We start from the raw sequence: 21,170 nt of genomic DNA on the forward strand, positions 1-21,170 counted from the left end.
ATTCTCGTCCTGTTGGCAGGTGGCTTGACTTTTCTGTCAACAAGAATGAGTTTCAAATTGGCAAGTTTAGCACTGTGAAAGGTTGGGTGGGAAGATGGGAGCAGGGTAGGGAGACTTTGGGCGAGGGTGGGGTGGGGTGGAAGGACATGGACTCTCCCTGAAGCTGCCAAGGGGAAGAGGAGACCAGGCTGGTGGCCTTCCCTGCGCTCTCTTCCTCCCTGCAGCCTGGGCCTGACCCCTCCCTCCTATTGCAGTCTCAGTGCTCCATCTTCTGTTCACTTATTAACTGCCATGTGTGACCGCTTGTGTCCCTCCCTGGCCTGGTATCTGTGTCCCTGATTTTGGCTTCAGTCCCAGGAGCGCATGGGGTTGTTGTTAGGCCACTGTCCTCCAAGGGCCATTTCCTCAGCACCTTCCTCCACTGACCTCCCTACCACGCCGCACACATTGGCCCCTTTGCTCTGCCCCTCCCCACCCTGCCCAGGGTCACTGGGACCCTCTCCCCTTCTCACAAGCACCTTCATTGCTCGCTACCATGAGTGGCTTGGGACTGAATTGTTCAGGACAGGAAAGAGGGCAGGACTTTGCTGTATTTGTATTGTAGTACTGTATGGAGTGTAGTCAGTCCCTTGAAGACACTGCCATGGACTAAGTGGTGCCTGGGTGACTGCACAGTGAGCAGAGCTCCTGTCCTATCTCATCCCCCACCCCCAGTGCAGCAGGAACTGGGTGTAACTGACCTGCAGGGAGTGCATTGCTGTGTGGACACTCGCTCCGTGGTCAGCGTGTAGGGGCTGTATGCCTGCTAAGGGCGCGTGCTGTGTCTCCCTGACCTTGGTGGTAAGCCCTGACCCCTGGATGGAGCACAGGTGGCATATGTCCTCAGCAACAGCAGGGATTGACCAGAATCCAAACAGGGCCAATCGGAGCTGTGCTCGGGTTCACACAGGGATGCTGGGAGAAAGATGCTGGCTCTTCTTCCCCTGGAGTCCAGCGGCCACCCTGCCTGATTCTAGAGACCTGTCTATGAGGGGAATGACCCAATGACAGAATTGGAGCACTAGATCCAGCCACACCTGACCACTCTGTCTTTCTCACAGTATCTCTTTACTGAATAAAGGCTGTGGTGGGTTTGTCACCTGCTGCCAAAGGATCTGCTGATCCAGTGTTGGCCACAGCTATCTGTCTCACTGGGTCATTCCCTCATGGAGGCAGTGCGGAGTCAGTGTCCACTAGAGAAAGCACGATTAGAACCCAAGCCCTCACCTCCATCCAGGAGTTCCTCCCTGGGCTATGCCACCAGAGAGCTTGAGTCAAGGAAGGCAGCCAGCATGGCAAGCGTAAGAAGACTCCAATTATTGGTGGAGCCCGAGTCTGGGCGCCAGCACCACCGCCTGATAATATGTGGCCTCAGCAAGTCATGTCCCCTCTGAGCCTGTTCATTCATCGATAATCGGGCTGGAAGTCATCACATTGCCAGCTACCCTGTACCTCGCATGCCCAGTCAGTGGACTCTATGGCAGTGCCCACATGGCGTCTGGCATGTGCCTGCCACACCCCACCTGCCCCCACACAGAGCTCCCCCCTTCACCCCTGCCTGCTGCTCCTGTCAGTGATGCTTGTTTTTAAATGGCAGAGTTGTAGGTGGCGACAAAATTTTCCATTTCTCAGCCCCAAGAGACCTTGTTAGGAAAATGTTAGCTACTTGCTTAAAAGATGTCCTCCAGTTTGGCTGAACAGGTTAGCATTCCCCATGCTCCCCACCCACCGCAAAAAAAAAAAAAAAGGAAAAAATGACCCAGCCCAAATGTCTCCACAGCCCAGGGGCTGACCTTGGGACAGTAGCCAGCCTTTCAGAAAGGACACCGCCCAACAGAGTCAAGGGATCCCTGGGATGTGGGGAGGGGGGGTTCTTCCTCTCCATGGAGGCCCCCAGAGGAGGCCTGACTCTTTTGCCAGTGGTGGTGAGGCCTATATGGCAATGGCCCCTGGTTCATTCCCCACTTTACCTGGTCTGTGCCTCAGTTTCCTCACCCGTGAAATGAGGGCACAACAGGGCCCATCTCAGGGCCGTTGTGAAGATTTAACGTGTTTTGTATGCAAGGCCCTGGAAATGGTGCCTGGCTTTTACTAGGTTTGCTGTTGTTACTGCCACTTTGCTGAGCTGCAACGGAAGGGGAGCTGCAGGGCCGCAGTAACCCCCTCCCCCACAGTGGGGGCAGCAAATGGCCTTATGACCCTTGAGGCAGAAGCAAGAACGTCCAGGACCCCAGGAACTGGTCAGCTGCTCCTTCTTGGGCCCCTGGCTTTCTTCCAAGCCACACAGCCCGCCCCTGAAGGGTGGGCCAAGGACTGCAGCAGGCCGGGCCCAATGCTGTGTTTACCTTGGTTTGTTTGGGGCACTACCCCATGGGCTGCTGGGCATTGGGCTTCTCTGGGAGGTTTGGGGCCCGAGTTACAACCTTGGCACTTACAAGGAATTGTGGTCTGGGCCAGGAGCATGGCAAAAGCCGCAGCCTTATTTGGTCTGGAAACTTCTTTGCCGGAGGAATAGTGGAATGGGCAGGAGGACTTCTAACAGGCGGGCAGAGATGTGGCCAAGTCAGCATCCAGGACAGACTGTCCCGGGTGAATTATCCCCAGCTTGCTTCTCTCCATGTCTGGCTGGCTGCCTTTTCTGACAGCATGGCCGCCTTCTCCACGGAGCCGCTGCTCTGCTCTCTGCCCTCGGAGGCTGGGAGTGACTGGCGTGCAGCTCATAGAGGGGCAATTACAGTGCACAGGCCGGGCATGCCGTCACCTCGCAGTGCTCCCTGGTAGGGCCCGTGCATAACCCCTGCTCCCACCCATGGCCCTGGGAACCACAATCGCCTTTCTGTCCCTGTCCCAGAAATTCACCTGTTCTGGAAGCTTCATATTGACACATGGTCCTGTGGCCAGATCGCTTGCACATCTGTTGAGGTGAGCAGCTGTCAGTGGCAGTGGGTTGCTTCCACTTTGGGGCTTCCACTTTGTAGCAGCTGGGATCACACACGTCCCAGGCTTTGTGGGAACACATGTCTTCACTTTTCTTGAGTAGAGGCTTAGGTTGGAATTGTTAGGTCACATGACAAAGTTTGATCTTTTTTTTTTTTTTTTTTTAAACAAACTACCAGGCTTTCCCAGAGCCGTATTCCACTCTCGGCAGCTGTGCACGAGGGTGTCAGCGTCTCCACGCTCTTGCCAGTGCTTGTCACTGTTGCTGTAGTGGTGGCCATCCTTCAAGTTCAATGGTGTAGACCTCTGTGTGCTCACAAGACATTCTGTATACCTCCGGTGAGTTTAGTCACATCTTTTGTCGTTTTTTTGGAGGGAGGACTGGGGAGCAAAGCCCCCACCACGGAGGCTTCCAGAAGGAGACTTCTGGTGCAGGTGGCATGGAACAGCCGCACCCTGTCTCTGACCTGGCTCTCAGCAGTCACATCCGTGCTCAGAACAGAAATACCCCTGAATTCCAGATTCAGACAGAACCATGGCAGCCCCAGGCGTGGAAGCTGGGGGCGCCTGAGGACCCTGTGGGCAACAGAGAGGAGGAGGTGGTCAGGAAGTGGGATCTGAGCCAGATTCAGCATGGGGCTAGAAGCCAGGTGGTTACCGTGGCAACGTAACACACTCCCCAAAACTGAGGGACAAGCCACCGTTTATCACGCTCACGGGTTCTGTGGCCCAGGGATGGACTGAGCTCTGAAGGACACATGATTCAGAGGACTGGCAGCTGGCCTCTCGGAAGGACTGACCCCAGGGAAATTGTCCCCAGAGCTGCCCATGGGCTGGGCTGATACTCGCCTCGAGCGGAGACTGCTCTGTAGAACTGTGAACATGAACTTGCTTGGCATTGTAGATGTAATTAAGTAAGGGACCTCATCTCAAGGTCCTTTACCTGAGGAGGGCACTTAATCCAAAGGGCAGGGTCCTTGTAAGAGACACCCAGGAGAGATATCCATGAGAAGAGAGTAGGCTACATGAAGACAGGTAGAGATTGGAGTGATGAGGCCACAAGCCAAGGAACACAGAGCCTCAGGTGCTGGAAGAGGTGACAAAGACCCTTCGAGGAAAAGGCTCCATACAGCTGATACCTTGACTTCAAACTTCAGTTCCCCTGAACTCTGAGAATATAAGTTGTTGTGTAAGCCACCCTGTTGGTGGCAGTTTGTAAATGTGGCAACTTGGGGAAATGAATACAACTTGTGAATCTGCTACCAGCTCCCAGGCTGCTCCTGCCTCATTCTGAAACTGTCCTGTGCGCTGCCTTCCTCTCTCCATTCCCAGGCTGCTGTGCCTTCCGAACACGCTGGGAGTCTTTCCGGGTCCCCGCACTCACCTCCGCGGGGCTGTGCAGCCTCCTCAGGCCCCACTGTACTACATGGCCTTCAGACGGCGATTGTAATGGTGAAGTAGGGCACCAGGCTGTGGATTCGTGTAATTCAAGCGAACTCATGTAAAACACATACCCATGAAAAAGATGGGAAAGCATGAGGCTTTGGGATTTGGTGTGGTCCAGAGGCCAGGTTTCATATGGGAGATGAGAGCATCCTTGGCAGCCCCCAGGGCTGGGAGTTGGTTGCTGGGTATGGGTGGGAGCAGAGAGAGCGGGAGGTGTGACAGAACTGGGTGGAGCAGGATGCATGGGGGTTGGAACTTAACAGATTCCTAAATGTGGGCAGGGAGTGGGGAGGGGAGTTAAGATGGTGTGGGAACTGGGTAATTCCCTGGGGTTGTGATTCCTGAGATGGAGAAGGTGGGGAGAGGAGCAGGAGATTGGAGCTCTATAAACCAAGGACTCAGCCGCCAGTTATTAGACATCCAAGGGGAAGTCAGGTTGCTATGAGGCCAGGTGGGAGGGTGAGTAGAATGGAACAGGGGAGAGTGTCACTGGCTCTGTATAGCTTTTAAGGGATTTCAGGGTTCACCTAGGAGGACAAGTAAGGCTAGAGGGTGGGAGGGAGTGTTCAATTCTTTGTTTATCCTGGGGTCATACATATCCTGGCTACTGTCATACATTCCTCCCAACTCATAAAGCTGAAAAACCTCTCAGTTTGGGGCACTCATGGCCTCCTGAGAAAGAAGAAATGGAAGATAAACATTTGGGACCTTTTCTTTATCTATACTGGTACTTGGATTGATGGTGAGGCCCAGGTTGAAAAGAACTTTCTCCCTGCCATGCTGGTTCCTCCCACACCTGCTTGGCCTTTTTTCCCTTTTGTTTTAGCATCTTATCCTTCCTGTTTAAACCTTCCCTACATATCTGGAGATGCTTGACTCTGTTTTTATCTAAGTGCAGCATAAGAGTTGGAAAGCCCTGGGGGGTGCCGGGGGCAGGTGAGTTTGTCAGTGGCTTCTTGTCAGTTTACGGGGTTTCTTTGGGAAAGCCCTGCAGATCGTCCCTACTGTTGGTAAGTAGGCCTTCTGTCTCCGGCAGGCCATTCTCCTCAGGGTGGCAGACAGCACAGTGGCCCCTGTGATGGCCACATTCTAATCCCTTGGACCTGTGAATATGTTACTTGCTGATGTTAAGGATCTTGAGATGACCATTCTGGATTATTCTGGTAGGGCTTTAAAGAGCTCAGCAAGAATGTGAGACACAGAAAAGGCAGTGTGGTGATGGAAGAGGGGATGAGGGAGAGAGAATGCTGCACTGCTGACTTTGAACCCGGAGGAAGGGGCCACAAGCCGAGGATTGCAGGCAGCCTCTAGAAGCTGGAAAAGGTAAGAAAACAGACATTCCCCCACAGCCTCCAGGGGAGGACTGCCTGCCAGCTCACTGAAGACTGTAAGATAATAAACTGAAGTTGTTTTAGGCCACTGATTATCATACCTGACAAACTGAGCAGAGCCAGTGAAGAATCCTCCAGCCTGGGTGTTAGGGCCTCCCTCACCACTGCCTCCTGCCTGGCATCCGAGAGTACCCAGACTGGGCCGGTTGGTTGTCCATGGAGGATACTAAGTACAGAAGTGTCTGCCACACCACCTCCACCATGCTGGGCTCTGCTGAAGAGTGTGGAATGAGGAAGGGGACTTGCCGCACTGACCCTGCACCCACACTCAAGTCTCAACAGCACATTTGTGAAACTCACAGACTCAGAAGCCCCCATCTGTCCTCAACGTCCACTCTTCTGCCTCCTGGCTTCAGGGAAAGACACTCAACCCTTCCACACCTCTGTGGCCTCTCTGTGGAGTGAGGTGACTCCCAGTGCCAGGGGGACTGAGTCCCTAGCACCTGAGAGGGCGCGGGAGTCATTATCAGTTACTAGCTACATTGTGAGTGTGTCACAGTGCTGAATCCACCCCTGCGGTCTCTCAGTCACTCTGTACTCCAGCCCTGTAGGGTCACCTTTGCAAAACCTTCCCTAGCAGACATGCCTGGGAACCCAGGTCCTGGGTCATTTTTACAGATTGGGATGGGGTCTTCACTGCAGTGTGGTCTTTGTCCAGCACATGGCCTCCTGGGACGGGGACAGGGACGGGGGAGGCTGCTCTGGGAGGACCTGCTGGGATCTGAGGCCCACGGGCCAGAGGAGCCAGGACCAAGATGCCATAGTGAAAGCATTTTGCGTGTGGAAGCTCCTGGGTTCAGGCAGGGGCTCTGGGAGGTGTGCGCTCCAGGGCTCCCGGGGCATGCTCCCTTCCTCTAGCTGCCCAGCCCCCCCGCCCCCAGGCAGAACAGGTGAGAGGAGGGTGGAGTCTGGGCTGGATCTGGGGACTGAGGCCAGTGCCAGGCGACACACATACACTCCCAGCAAACACTCCTCATCCTCAAGCACGCACACAGTGTCCACAGGGATCTCAAGGTTCCCACGTGTCGCATGAAGCTGTCTTGTTCAAGGGGCTCCATCTCAGCGAGCCACTGCCTGCCCCGCGTCTGGCCTCTGTCCTCCCCGCCTGGACTCCCGGGGCCTGCCTGTCAAGTGGGTGTTTCACAGACATCATGAGTCCCTTTCTGCCAGGAATTGTTGTGGGCCTGGGGCACAGCAGGGATCAAAACAGACATGGTCCCCGTCCTGATAGTGAACACAGGAACATGTAGCCCTGGCGATAAGGGCACTAGGGCACAGGGGAGGACTGAGGAGTGCGTGTGTGTGCACATGTGTTGCGTTTTTTACAGAAGGTGGTCAGAAGAGACCTCTCTGAGGAGGTGACATCTGAGCAGTGACCTGAAGGGATAGTGTGCTCAGTTGGGAGGAACATTCTGGGCAGAGGAATAACAAGTGCAAAGACTCTGAGGCATGGGGGTGGGAGGAAGCAGGGGGTCAGGAAAGATGGGGATGGGGAGCCCATGTAGGCCGTGGGCAGGACCACGGCTGTCCAAGGGTCCAACAGGAGAGAGGGAGATGAAGTCACACTGCATGTGCCAATTTGTGGTGAGCTATCAGGCCCAACACAAGTGACTGTTAGTCTTACCTAGTCAAGCACATATTAAACACCTGCTGGACACCCCCTGGTCTGTCCTTTTTTTTTTTTTTAAGGTGGGACTGGGATTTGAACTCAGGACCTCACTCCTGTAAAGCAGGTGTTCTACCGCTTGAGCCACACCTCTACACATTTTGCTCTGGTTATTGTTTTTTGTGGTACTGGGGGTTGAACTGAGGGCCTCATGCTTGCTAAGCAGGTGCTCTACCACTTGAGCCCCCTGCCAGCTCTGCTCTGGTTATTTTGGACATAGGGGTCTCACAAAGTATTTGGGCTGGCCTCAAATTGCAATCCTCCTAATCTCAGGCTCCCAAGTCGCTAGGATTACAGGTGTGAGCCATCAGCACCCGGCTTGGCCTGTTCTCATGAAGACCTGAAGACCCCCAGATCTCGTTCTGCCCCCCTCTGCTGCCATTCAAGGAGGAACTGACCAGTGCCCATAGTGTCCCCCTCCCCAGTTCCTGCTTCCCCCGTGCAGGCCATCTGTGCAGCTCAGATGGCTGTGCACACGCTGCCAGCTCTTGGCAGCTCACCTGCTGGTACTCAACTGTGACGTGTACAGCCAGGCTCTGGAGGCCATTGCCATATGGAACCAGCTCTTCATCAGCTGATAACCAGCCCTCACCCCAAGTCCCCAAGGTACCCCCATTGCTGTGGCCCCAGCCCCCCCTCCAGAACCCCCAGGACCTCTCTCTCAATGGCCCAGAGGGGTAGGGCTCCCAGCCTTCACACAGGGCCCAGCCCCACACAGGGCTCAGGTGTCTGTACTAGTTGCCTGGTATTGGACTTCCAGTGTGGCAGCAGGCTAGGGCAGGTAACTCAGGGCTGGGTATCATGGGTGCTGCTTACAGACCTCCATCTCACTGGTGCCTGGGGATATCTCCCTGTCCCCCTGGAGTCCTGCAGCTTCTGTCTGCCCTAAGTGCCCACCAGGAAGTAAATGGCTGGTTTGGCACTGCTGTTCACGGACCAGGTAAGGTGTCAGAAACTGCCAACCACAGCCTGTGTCCACTGGGGCCGGTCCACCCAGCAGAGGATGAGCCTGCAGACTCCAGCGGCCAGGGAGCAGACAGGATGCCAGGATGGCGACATCCAGTCTTACGGGCTGCTGCTGCCAACATGGCAGGGTGCCTCCCCAAAACTGAGTGAGGGGACCACACTGGACAGGGTCCCAGTGAGTGTGAAGGCCACCAGTGTGACGGCACAGAAGATGCTGGAGCTCAGCTGCCGGGTGGGATTCCAGGCTCACCGTAGAAATACAAGGCCAGTGTGGTCATCAGGAGGGACAGTAGCCAGGGCCTACAGGTGTGTGTACTTGTGTGGGAGTGCCAGGTGAATAGGAGAGCGAGAGCCACAGCAGGTTCGGGCTCGTAGTGCTGTACTTACTGCCCGGGGGGCCGGGGCCTCCTGTGGGGCTCCCAGGACCTGGCATTCTGAACAGTCAGGGTGGCTGTGCAGAGGTGGAAGAGGCGGGCAGTCACTGCCAAGTAGAGGATGTGGATACCACAGTGCATCTCTGCAGGCAGAAGCTCAGTGACCAGGCCACCAGCTGTGGCCCACTTGCAGGTGAACATGACTTGGGTGTGGCGCCTTCCAGGACCCTCTCCAGCGTTCCTGGAGCCCTTGCTGTTGAACACGGTGTCCACCAGCCCTGGGGAAGGAGGGGAGAGAAGTGAGGTCCTGGTCCGAGGGCTTCACATTGAGCCAGAGTGTTTATTTTAGAGGTCGGTACAAGGAAAAGACTCAGGTAAAAATCAAGCTTCAACAATTCTTAGATCTAAGGTGAAAGGAATGAGGTCTGATGGGCTAATTTTCCTAAGGCGAATGAAGCTGAATTACAACACATCAGTTCTGGAATCATCAAGGCACACAGGACACCTTATCTAAGGTATTGATGAATCTGGCATCAGGGAGTCTCCTAACAGTTCTGGTACTTTATCTAGTTTTGCATCGGGGGCTGGTATGCAGACACAGCAGGTTGTATTCTTCAAGGAGATGCGGGAACAAAGGTCAAGACACCAGGTGTTGGGAAGAATGAGAGTAGGAGAGACTTTGCAAGCGCCATCATTCCCAGTCCAAGGTCCATGCCTGGTCTCCAACAGCCCCTCTCCAAAAGGTAAGGACCCCAAACTCCTTCATAACCTGCCCCAGAGTCTTGTGCACTGGTGGTTCATACAGGTGAAGGGGCTGGGGTAGGGTTTCAGGTACACCTGGGTACACCTGCACCCTTCCGAGCCAAGTCATCACTAAGAGACAGGGCTGCCATGTGTCTTCTCATTTGCCCAAACCAGTGATCATTTTCAGTTCTTATTCTTTTCATCATTGTGATGAAAACCAGTGAGGTCCCCTGGCCTCTCCCCCTGAGGATCCACTCACCTGTCCTTGGGGGCTATCACTGGCCACCCCAGGTCCTGTCCCTTCACTCCTAGCTCAGTTATGTGCTCAGGGCCTCGGGGGCAGCCAGGCCTGTTTCCCCTCCTGGCTGTGAGGGGCCAAGAGCATATGGTGTGAGGCTTCTGGCCCCACCCCACTTCTTCCTGTACAGTGTAAATCGATCAGATTGCTGTTTTCTGATACTCCTGTCTGCTCGTGTTACTCACAATGTTATTTGTTACGGGATGGTCCAAGGCCTCCTCTGTGCCAGCCCTGGGTGGGGTTGGGGATACAACACTGAAGGAGGCTGCTTCCCTACCAGGGGCTCCCTGGTCCCAGGACAGAGAGCATGAACCAGAAGGCAACTGCCACAGCCCATCTTAGCTTCCCTTTGCGTCCCACTTGGTGGCATTGGAGGACAAGAATGGGGGAGTGGTTTGGGTAGCTGGGAGAACAGATCTGAGTTCAGGAATCTAGCAGGGCCTGCAGAATTCTATCAAGGATTCCCTTTGACCATCTTTACCCGACTTTCTCCTCACCCCTGCCATCTGAGGCCTGTCCGCACCGGGAGTCCTCATTCAGCTCAGATACTGGCATTGCTCCCCTGCCTGACCCAGGCCCACTTCTCTGCAGGAAGGTGCTGCAGCCCTGATGCTGGCAGCTCCCTCCAGCTCCCAGAGTCCCTCTAGCCCCCCAAATGCCTCCAGTCCCCTCTGTCCGCCCCAGCCCCCTTAGTTCCTCCTGAATTTCCTGAGATGGCCACCAGGGTCTTTTGAGACATGTGTGCTCAATCAGGGGAGCGGAGTCAACAGGTCACTGAAGGCCAGCCAGCCCCAGCACCTCTCAAGTGTATCCCAGCCTGGATGCCCACCTGAATGGCAGAGTTGGGTAATTGATGGGCAGGACTCCAGTACCTGTCCATCGAGGGAGGGAGCCTAGGTCGCAGCAGGTTGGGGACCCCGCCTGTCCTGTGCACTTTTATTGTACCTTACGACTTCACTAAGGGGAGGGAATCCTGTTCTGTGGCCTGGTTGCTCCTTCATGGACCCAGTGATAGAACCTAGAAAAGGACCAAACATCCACCAGACAAGGCACCGCTGCCCTGCAAAGGGCAAAGCTCCCCGTGGGCCTGCTGGCTGGTTTCTCACCCGTGTTTCCTGTGACCCTATGCCTCCAGTCTTCCTGCTGGGAAGAGGGGCTGTGCTCACAGTTCAAGGACACCATCATTTGACCTTCAACAACCCTCAGAGGCAGGGATCACCATCCTTAGTTCACAGATGCAAAACCGAGCCCCAGATGGTAGGGAAGGATGACCACTTGGTGCTGTGACATCTGCCCTCCACTCTGGGACCATACACAGTGGTCCTCTTGTAGGGCCTGCTCCCTCAGACCACTCTTGAAGGGCTTGGTGTCTGGGGCTGTGTGTGGAGGCCTTGTGAGACCCTTAGCCATCTTCTTCACAGGAGCTAGGCTGTGTACTAAGGGACTTGCCGACACTTCCTGTTAGGGAGGCTGAAGGGAGGGCAGTGCTCTGGCAGCTGCTGCTTCACCTGGCCTGGCCTCCCTGAGAAAGCTGTGCAGGCTACAGAGGCTGCCCAGAGTGGCCAGGGTCCCCAGCTGGGAGCTCTGGGGGCCCACGAAGGGGCCTGTGAATGCCCTCTGGCCGCTCATCCCGCAGCCAACAGCAGGAGCAGTGTGTCAGGTTCATGAACCTTCTGGTTTCTTGAAGCTACTTCCAGGAAGAGAAAGCTGGGGGCATAGAACTATAGTCTGGGAATCCAGAAACTGGGTTAGGCCCCAGTTTGGCCACGGTTGTGTGACTAAGGGTGACTGAGTTTTCTGCAGAGACTTGGGATGTGTTACACTGGTGTGTGGGGCACAGGGTGTGGGAACTCTCAGTGAGCCAGAGCACCAGGACAGGAGATGAAGAGAGAAGCCAGGTCAGAAGGACAGCAGGCCATCACACGGTCCTGATGGGCAAGACCTAGGCATTGTGCCTTGCAGGTGGGACTGAGTGTGTGCCCCCTGCCCGGCAAAGGGACAGCTTTTTGGGTATGCCACTGCCTTTCACACGGGCATCACTCAGCAGGGGGCAGTGGCCGCCTTCACTTGCATCTGTGTTTAAGGTCCCGTGTTCTCATGTGTCTTCTTTACTCCTTTTCATGGCTGCATGGTATTCTGTCACATGGAGAGACCCGTGTGTTTCTGTCCACCCCTCAGGCGTTCGGGTCATCCTGGCTCTTGTGAACAGTGCAGCAGTTGTGAACAGTGCAGCAGTAACTCTGTATGCACAAGTTCTCATGTGGACATGCGTCTTCAATCTTCATGGGTGGCACATGTACTCGGAGCCACTGGTCCTCTGTGTTCGCATTTCCTGGCTGCCTGCTTTTGGGATCCGTCAGAGAGCCCTGGTGGCCTCTGTTTGACAGCAGGAGAGGAGCTCCAGGTATAGCTGCAGCCTTCCCGGAAAGTTGCTTCTGGACCAGGGAGGCCTCATTACAGTGAGCTACAGAGGACAGAGAGGAGTGACTAGGAGACAGGTTCTGATGCCTGGCTTACCCCCAAACAGTTCTCAGCACGCAGGAGCCATCAGCAAGGGCTGGCCCCTCCTCCCTCAACGACCACCTGTGTCAGGTGGGCAAGGGACGTTTTGGACAGCTGGGTGAAGGGCACTACCTGGGGCTGGATTGGAACAACCCCAGCCTGCAGTGGAGTGGCCTGGGGCAAGTCCCAGACCCACCTCTTGCAGCCTGTGCCAGCTCATCCTAGAAACCTAACTGGGAGTGACGGGAGATTGAGAAAGGACAAAAGACAGAAGACAAACATGCAGAAAGCTGGGGTCAGGTGGGCTGGGCACTCTGGTGGAGACACACACCAGCCTAGTCCATCCCCAGGAGTTTATTATATACAGTGCAAACAAGGAGGTGGAGCAACAGTTCTCGGGGATGTGACATTGTGGTCATCGGGAACAGGAGGAACCTGCGATCGCTACTCTCTTAGGAAAGGCAGCTGTGCTGCATTTTGCCTCACCCCCTTCTGCAGCAAGGGGCTGTGCCAATCCCAGCCTGCGGATTATTTGACACGGCTGTGCTCGTGTCAAGTTCTCACAGGCCTCTCATACTCTGCTCCCCACACCCATCCATCCACAGAGCCACTGCTGAAGCCCCTGGGCCTCTCATGGTGGCATGAGCCTCTTAGTCCCTTGCCTGCCTCCTGGTCTCCTTGTGAGGACAGATGGGCACACTTTGCTCGTGGAGGCTTCTGTTGTGATGCATGTAGGAGGATCTTTTGAGACAGCCTTTGTCCCAGGCCTTGTAGTCATCCTTGGCCATGGTGGGTGGAGAGCCAAGGTGGGGAGACCCTCAGCCGGCCTTGCTCCTGTATTCAGGCCCCTCAGATACTGTGGGTGGCACATGGTGCTGACTGGCTACTGGATGGTTCCTGGCACCAGTCACCTAGCACAGGTGGCACTGCATGGTCCACAGGTCTCAACTCTGCCTGTCCTGCCCACTGTCCAGGTCTTGCCGGTAGCTGTCCTCAGCCCAGCCAGGTCAGCCCTCTGGGCCTTCCTCTGGGCTTTTTTTTTCATTATGGAAATTTAAACCCACATGTAGAACCAGAGGACAGTGCCACAAACCACCACTGCCTCCAGTTCAGTAGGGTCACCTCTGAGGGGCTGCTGTCAATCTATCACACTTTTTGGTTGCTCCCTATTAAAGCAAATCCCAGCCTGGGCATAGCTTTGATTCTAAATGTAAATACTTTTTTTTGTAAGCACCAAGCCAATGTTGGTATCACAACAAACAGAACAAACACTTGCTCCTCCCCAACATCCCACAGCCGGGGTCCAGCACAGCTCCTTTTTCCTGAAGGTTGGCAGCAGGATGCACCAGGCCCCCTGGCATCTGCCTGATGGCCAGGGCCTCTGCCCCTCTCTGAGTGGTTTCCATGCCTTTGACGATCCTTGCCAGAGCCATTATTCCATAAGGAACTGAGAAGGGGTGGTGTCTGACTTCAGCCATTACTCCGTGGCTATTAGCTTGGCCATCAAGTCAACAGGGACTTTCTGATGCCCTGAAATCTGGCCTGGACTGGACAGTCAGTGCAAATGTTTCATCTCCTCTCCTCGCCAGTGTTCAGAGAGATCCTCTAGCCTCCACCTGACTCATGGTGGTTCCACTGGAGACTTCTTGACCTTACGATGGTGTGGAAGTGTACCCATAAGCCACTGCTGTCCACCTGCTGGACAGTACTCAGTACATCACAAGAGGTAGCCAGATTTCCTTATAATAGGCTTAGCACTAATGACAGCCAAGCCAGCTGTCTCTAATGGAGAGTTCTGAGCACACTGAAGGCAGGCAAGGCCAAGCTGCAGTGTTCCTTGTGTCAGGTGTACTCAATGCCTTGTGACGTATAATATCCTCAGCCTACAGGCTTAATCCTGACACAACCCCACCCTGAATCAAGGAGCCTCTGTACTTGCATTGCTCTCTGGGAGCCTTCTTGTACTCTCCTTTATCCACACGCTTTGTGAGCTGAATTTTGGAGGCTTTAATTTTTTCTCCAAAAGGCAACTTCTTGCAAACCAAAAGCCTTCCCCGCTCTCCAGTACTGGGCTTGAACCAGGGCTTTAGCCACAAGCACTATCTCTTGAGCCATGCCCCTAGCTCTTCTGTTTTGTATTTTGTTTTTGAGATAAGGTCTTGCTAACTTTTGGCTAGGCTGACTTCAAACTTGCTATCCTCCTGCCTCAGTCTCCTGAGTGCTGGGATTACAGGCATTCCACACCACGCCCAGCAAGTCTTTTTCTTTAATACTGTATTTTTTGTTTCTCAGGAGTTGTGCTCCTGAGGGGAATGTCCTGGCGTGGGACCCTCCTGAGTGGGAGTCCTGCACACTGGTCCTGGCTCCTGATGGTAACAGATGAGGGTCTCTTGAGCACAGGTGCAGAAGGAGCCACCTGGGTGGGAACAGCAGGATAAGCAGGAGCCTGGGAGGCCCAGGGGGCTCTGAATTCTGGCTCTGGATCTCCTCTCTGCGCCTTGCCTGGTGCATCTCCCTTGGAAACCATGCAACCCCTCTGCATCCATTTCTTCTTTTGTAACATGGCGTTCCTACCCAGAGGGCTGAGGGCACGTCTGATGCCTTAGCCAAGTGCAGGAGCTGTGCAGGCCATAGTGAGCACGTGTTCCTTCTGCGTGAGCACTTCAGTCCACCCTTCCTCCAATGGCCACTGCTGGTCTTACTGTCATCCAACAGGTGAGGAAATGCAGGATTGGTTAGTGACCAACTGCTTGCCCAGGCCTAGGCCTGGGGTGTGGACAAGGTGGCCTCTCAGCTGCTGTGTTTGGAGTTCATGATCTCAACACAGAGCGAGGGCAAGGAGCCCTCAGACTTTGGGACTGAGTGATGGAGCAAAGGTCTCCTTCAGAATTGAGTCCTATAACCTTGTTCCTAGATACAGCCCAAAGCCACACTCCCCGAAGGCCTGAATAGGCTCAAAACCAGGAATTCAGTGGAAGGTAGATCTGGACTGACACCTCAATTCTCAAAGAGTTTCCCATAGATGTGGATTCAGGTAAAATAAATGGTTTGTGATAATGAATCCCAACGCATTTATGTGAAGAATTGTAAAAGTGAGTCAGAAGTCAGCCCCATAAAACATACCAGTCTGGAGGTCCCTGGATTTAAGGCTCAAAAACAAACAAACAAACAAAAAACCTAGAACCTCAATAGATGGGTTGATTAGATGCAGCTAAAGAGCAGATTAACACTTTGAACCACAGGCATGTGGAAAACATTGGGAATTCAGGAGGCTGAAGTAGGAAGATGGCAAGTTCGAGGCTAGCCTGGGCAACTTGGTGATACCCTGTCTCAAAAAAGAAAAAAAATACACGAAGTCTTCTTTTTGCTCATGGATCTGTAGGCTGGGAAGTTCGGGGTTGGGCAGCCGCAGCTGGTGAGGACCTTCTTGCTGAGGGACTCTGCGGAGTTCCGAGGTGGTGCCAGCATCATGCGGTGAGTGAAGCCTAGTGTCCTGGCTCAGATCTGTCCCTGTGGGATCAGGGCCTCACCTTTGTGGCCTCACTTAGTCACCTCCCAAAGGCCCCACCTCCAAATACCTGGCAAGATTAAGTTTCCACCCTCTTAATGTCCCACAGTGGGTTACATTTCAGTATGAGTTTTGCCGCAAATGTTTAAACCAAAGCTGGAAGGTCATCCCGGGACGTAAACAGACAATTCAGAGAGTAGAGACACAGCAAAGAGCCCCTGCCTCAGGCATCCATGTCACCATGCCTCCCAGGAGGGCCCCAAATCCCAAGCACGCTGAGCCAAACCCAAATTCAATGACATCTTATGACAAATCATAAGATGGCGATGACAGAGCACAAACACCATGTCCAGGACCCCAGCCCCCGTGTGCCCCTGCCAGGCGTGGTGGAGCTGTGCCTGGTGTCCACGTTGGCTATGGGGTCAAGGCGACAGGTTTCAGGACCTCAGGCCTTGTGTGTAGCTTCTCCAAGGAAAGGGGGCAGCGTGAGGCTTTACCTGGTCACCTGGGATCCTCAGCGCGAGGACCGGGGAAGGGATCCCTGGGAGGAGGTTGCCATCTGTGAGTTCTGCACCCCCATATGCAGATGAGGTCAGCTCTGGTCCCAGGCTGAGCGGAGCCCTGGCGTGCTGGCACGTTCTTTACTGCAGAGGTTGGGTCTGACTCACACCGGGGAGTCAGAGGGTGAGAGCGAGGCTCTGGTGTGGAGCCAGGGAGCAGCTGCATGGGGCTAAGTTTTCCCAGGGCCCAGACTGGCCATGGAGGAAGAGGAGGCTGGCATGGTACGCCCTTGGTCTCTCCAGCAGGACCACTCCAGCGGGAGGCTGCATGCGGGGAGCCTTGGCAGAGATGCGTGTGCCCAGGAGAGCTTCAGGAGGGGACAGTCCATGTCCTTTGTCCACCAAGCCTGTTGGGAGGAGGGGACTGGGGTGCAGCTTGAGGCTGGGTGACCCTGGGTGTGCTGTACATGTGGGGCAGCTTTGTTAGTCCCTTTCTGTTGCTGTGATAAAATACCTCGTGCTGAGTACTTTATACAGAATAGAGGATTATTTAGCTCAGGGTTTCTGAGGCTGACAGTCCAAACAGCATGGAACCAGCCCTGGTGAGAAGCCCCTTGGCTTCAATGCATGGATGACATCATGGTGGCAGTGTGTGTGAAAGGGAGGGGTCACATGGCAAGACAGAAGCCCGAGAGAGTGGGAAGGACACAGTCTTGCTCTTCAATAGCTACCTTATCTTGAGAGCTAAGAAGAGTCCCCAAGACCTCTCCTAATCCCTACCTTAATCCCTTCCAAAGGGGCCCAAACCTCCCGCTAGGCCATACTTCTTAAAGGTCCCACCACCTCTACACCATCTGCCACACTGGAGACCAGGCTCCTGACATGTGGCCCCTCAGAGGACATCAAATGGTCCCTAAACATAGCAGCTGCCTCCCTGACTGTTGCCAGGCTAGAGGGCCTCAAGCCACCAGCCAGACCACCAGCCTTCTGCTGCCTTTCCCTGCCTTGCCTCTCTGGCCCCCCAGGTTGTGCTGGAGGACAGGACTGAATGCCAGGTCCTGTCTGCTGTGTCACCTGAAATTGCCTGTGTTTGCAATCTAAAATACCCCCAAGACGCTGTTGCCTAAAAACGAACAGAAAATTCCTCAGCCTGCCACCAGGTCCACTGGCAGAGGCAGTGGAAGTGGGTGACACGGTGTCTCTCTGCAGGCCGACATGGTAGCTCCTGCAAGCTGGGGCTGACGCTGGGTTTGCTCACCTCTTCCACCCAACGTCCCCATGCCCCTGTGCAGTCATTCCACTTGTTCTCAAGGGTGTGTGGAGACGAAGGAGGACTTCCCCTCTCACAGATGAGAAACTGAGGCTCAGGGAGTGATGGGAACTGCTGTGTCCAGCAGGAATGTCAGCAGCTCTGGGGACTGACCCACCTCCTATGGGGTGATGGTGTGACCCCCGCCCCAGCCCCGAGGCAGAAAGATGCGCTGGTCACCACTTCCTGGAGCCCAGGATTCAACCACCAGGGCCCTGTTGGGCTCTGGCTCCTGGTAGCATGGGCCTGGATCTTTCAGGACAGAGGCCAGGTCTAAGGGTCCCTCGAGGGAGGTCTTCTGTGACGTCATTCAGCCAACCACAAAGAGGAGCCCAGAGACCCCATTCCTGGCAGGGGCAGGTGCAGGTGCATTCTATCCCCCACTCACTCCTGGCCTGCACCCCCCTCACCCCGGAGCACAGAGAAGGCTCCAGGCACTGTCACGAGTGGCCAGGCTGCATGAAGAGGCTGAGGAATGAAGTTTCTGGGGCTCCAGAACCTCCAAACTTCTCCAAAATGGAGCCCTGAGGAGAAGTCCTGAGGTGGGAGAAAGGAAAGAGGGCCCTGGAGTTGCTCCCCCTTCTTCCCCTGTGGTTGGCCTCTCCTGCATTCATTTATTCTTACTTATTTTATTTCTAATTGTGGGGTCAAAATTTACCATTTCAACCTTTTTTTGTGGGACTGGGACTTGAACTCAGGGCCTCACACCTGCTAGATAGGTGCTCTACCATCTGAGTCACTCCACCAAGCCCTTCTTTAGCTGTTTTTCAGATAGGGTCTTGCTTTTGACCTGGGCTGGCCCGGACTTTGGTCCTCCTCCCTGTGCCTTCCTCATAGCTGGGATTGCAGGTGTGTACCCCTGAGCCCAGCCCATTTTAACTGTTCAAGGGTATTAAATATAATCGCAGTGTTGTAAAGCCAACACCACCTCCTTCAGAGCTCTCTCATGTCCCAAACTGAAACTCTGTCCTCATTCAACTCTGAGTCCCCAGCCCCTCCTTGGCCTAGGCACCCCATCCTACTTCTTGTCTCTGTGGAGCTGATGACTCTGGGGGCTTCCCCCCAGGCCAGTTTCTGAGAGTTAGTGACTGCCTTTCCAGGTGAGCATCTTGGCGGCTGACCTCACCCAGCACCTGTGTTCCAGCAATTCTTTGGTCTTTTGACGATGGTTGAGCTGTCCACTTGCTCGGTCCTTCCCCTCTCCCACCCCGCCGTGTCCCCTCGCGGCCTGCTTCTCTGTGACCTCCTTTCCCATGTTCGCTTGCTGCTCTGCCTCCTCTCCTCCACCCACCTGAGCAGCCAGGAGAGAGGCGCCAGTTCTAACTGCCTTATTTTAGGGTCAAAGATGATGACTTGCGGGCCCTGTGCAAAATGAAAATGTACCAGAGGACAACACGTGAGGGCCACCGGGACAGTAAGCAGCACCCAGAGGAATCAGGAGACAGGGGACCTGTTCGATTTACTAGGAGTTCCCAATTGGTGACAGTAGAGCCTTAACAAGCTGGGAGCCCTGAGCCAGACTGCCTGGCCATCACACCTTCACCCTAGACACTCTGACCCCTGCGGGTCCCTCTAAGAAGCCCTGGAATCGACTCTCTGCCCTGCAGCCGTGAGGTCACCTTCCGGCTCCCCTTCCTGCCTCTCCTGTCATGGTGTTTAGAGCCCATGGACTCATGGTCTACCTGATCTCGAGGTCCTCCACCTGGTGACATCTGTTTCAGTCATGGGTCTCCAGAGAGCCAGAGCCAGTGGGATTTATCCATCTGAATCTGCCCATGGATTTACCTGTATTTATCCATTACAGGAATTGGCACTTGTGGTTTGGGGGGGTGGGGAGCCCCATAATCTGCCACCTGATAGCCCAGAGAGCTAGTGGTGAGACTCTGCCTGAGTCCACAGGGGTTCCGATGCTGGGAGGAACCAGAGGAGGCCCACCTCCAGAAGGGAATTCACCCTCCTCCCTCTTCTTCCCTCCCCTCCTCTTCCCTCCCCCTTCCTTCCCCCTCCTCTCCCTCCCTCCTTCCCCCTCCTTTCCCCTCCTCCCCCCTCCTTTCCCCTCCTCCCCCTCCTTTCCCCTCCTCTCACTCCTTTCCCCTCCTCCCCCTCCCTCCTTCCCCCTCCTTTCCCCTCCTCCCACTCCTTTCCCCTCCTCCCTCCTTCCCCCTCCCCCCATCCTCCTCTCCTCCTCCTCCCTCCTTCCCCCTCCTTTCCCCTCCTCCCACTCCTTTCCCCTCCTCCCTCCTTCCCCCTCCTCCCTCCTTCCCTCTCCCCCCCATGATCCCCCTCCTCCCCCATCCTCCCCCTCTTCTGTCCAGGTCTCGGGGAGGGAATTGGATGAAGAGCTCACATTGATGGAGGGGGACTTCAAACACTCATCTTTCTCAAAAACTCCTAGATATACCCACAAATAATATCACCAGCGACCTGGGGTCCCTTACCCAGCCAGTTGACACATAAAATTAACTATCACAGCCAGCAAAGGCCTTTTCCCAAATAAGGTCACCTGCACAGCTCTTGGGGATGAGGACATGAACAGGCTTTTAGGGGCCATGGCTCAGCCTAGGACAGTAAGCAGGAGACCTGGGGACCTGAGAATCACAGGTGTGAGGCGGGGAAGGCAGGTCTGTTGTCTCCCATCTACTGGTCCCTTGGCCAGGGCCTGCTGTCCTCCCTCATACTTCCCCTCTGACCCGCCCGCACAGGGACTTGGTGATATCCATGCGACGCTCTCCACTAGACCCTGAGAGCCGGATGCTTGGGATCCTTGTGCTACAGGGTCTCCAGCAGCAGCTTCGTGGTGATGTTTATTGAGTGAATAAAGGGAACACAGCCTGTGGTCCCTGCCAGGAGGACCCCTACTGCCCCTCCTCATGGCTGACTCTGAAGGAATGTTCTAGGTCCCCCACCCACGCCTGGCCCTGGGGAGCTGGGCTTCAAGCCTCTCTGTTGCATCCAAGATACACAGCCGCTTGGAAGGCCTGCGGGGCAGAGGAGCGGGTGTCCCTTGTCTGTGCTAACAAGAGCAAGCTTTAAAGGGGAGAACGAGGATCACCTCGAAACAGCTTAGGGGACATTTTCCATTAGTGAGTATTTCCATCCATTTTCTTCTGTTAGATGAGGAAAATATTCTGTCTTTTGATTTAGCTTTCATCTTCTTTCCTTTCTCTTTCCCTCCGTCCTTCCTTCCCTCCCTCCCTCCTTTCTCTCTCTCTCTCTTCTTTTCTTTCTCTCTCTCTCGCCTTCCATTCTCTCTCTCTTGCTTTGTCTTTTTCTTTTGACAAGGTTTCTGTATGTAACCCAGGCTGGCCTTGAACTCATGATCCTCCTGCCTCAGCACAGGTGTGCTCCACCACACCTAGGCCTCTCCCCACACTGGAGTTTGCACCAGACACTCTACCACTCGAGCCGCATCCCTGCCCTTTTTTTGCTGTAGTTATTTTTCAGGTGGGGTCTCGTGTTTTAGCCAGGGGCCAGCCTCAGACTGCAATCC

General features: G+C 54.8%; 1 long non-coding RNA gene across 1 annotated transcript; it reads left to right on the top strand.

Annotated features, from left to right (window-relative positions):
• Positions 1 to 151: 151 nt before the first annotated feature.
• Positions 152 to 7,325, top strand: LOC141414920 (uncharacterized). Its single transcript, XR_012439908.1, has 3 exons — positions 152 to 3,315; positions 4,309 to 5,745; positions 5,838 to 7,325. It is a non-coding gene; the product is annotated as an uncharacterized lncRNA (long non-coding RNA).
• Positions 7,326 to 21,170: the final 13,845 nt, after the last annotated feature.

This window comes from Castor canadensis, chromosome 1 (assembly GCF_047511655.1).
Source record: "Castor canadensis chromosome 1, mCasCan1.hap1v2, whole genome shotgun sequence".
Taxonomy (NCBI): Eukaryota; Metazoa; Chordata; class Mammalia; order Rodentia; family Castoridae; genus Castor; species Castor canadensis.